Source organism: Mesitornis unicolor, unplaced genomic scaffold, assembly GCF_000695765.1.
Source record: "Mesitornis unicolor isolate BGI_N332 unplaced genomic scaffold, ASM69576v1 scaffold9418, whole genome shotgun sequence".
In the NCBI taxonomy this organism is placed as follows: Eukaryota; Metazoa; Chordata; class Aves; order Mesitornithiformes; family Mesitornithidae; genus Mesitornis; species Mesitornis unicolor.
In genome coordinates, this window is record NW_010201137.1 from 24,398 (window position 1) to 24,773 (window position 376).

Here is a 376-nt window from a genome sequence, read left to right on the forward strand (position 1 = left end):
TACCTGTCATCCATCCTGGCCAGGCGCTCAATAAATAGGTGAGCTGAAGGACAGCAAACTGATTTGTTGGTACAGTAAATCAAATATGAACATTGCAGCCCCTCCAGCGTTTATTAAATTATGTTGTTGTTGTGTGTGTTCCTTCAGCAATTGGTGAATTATGTTGTTTTATCATAAACACATTTCACCAAAGTTCATCACATAGTGACCCTTCTGCAGAGGTGTGTTCTGAATTAATTGTGCTGTCACAGAGCCAATGGCAACTGCAATATCATCCATCAGACCTCCTTTTTCTAATACAGTCTACAAAGCTGTTTTTATGGGTTGTCACTGTGTATTTGCAAGAAAGATTTTCAGTGCTGAACCCCCCCCCCCC

General features: G+C 41.2%; 1 protein-coding gene across 1 annotated transcript in view; it reads left to right on the plus strand.

Moving 5' to 3' along the window:
* Nucleotides 1–376, plus strand: part of GLT1D1 (glycosyltransferase 1 domain containing 1) — a gene marked incomplete at its 5' end in the record, with an annotated part of 42,404 nt that overhangs the window by 17,672 nt on the left and 24,356 nt on the right. The gene's annotated exons all lie outside the window — the stretch shown is intronic.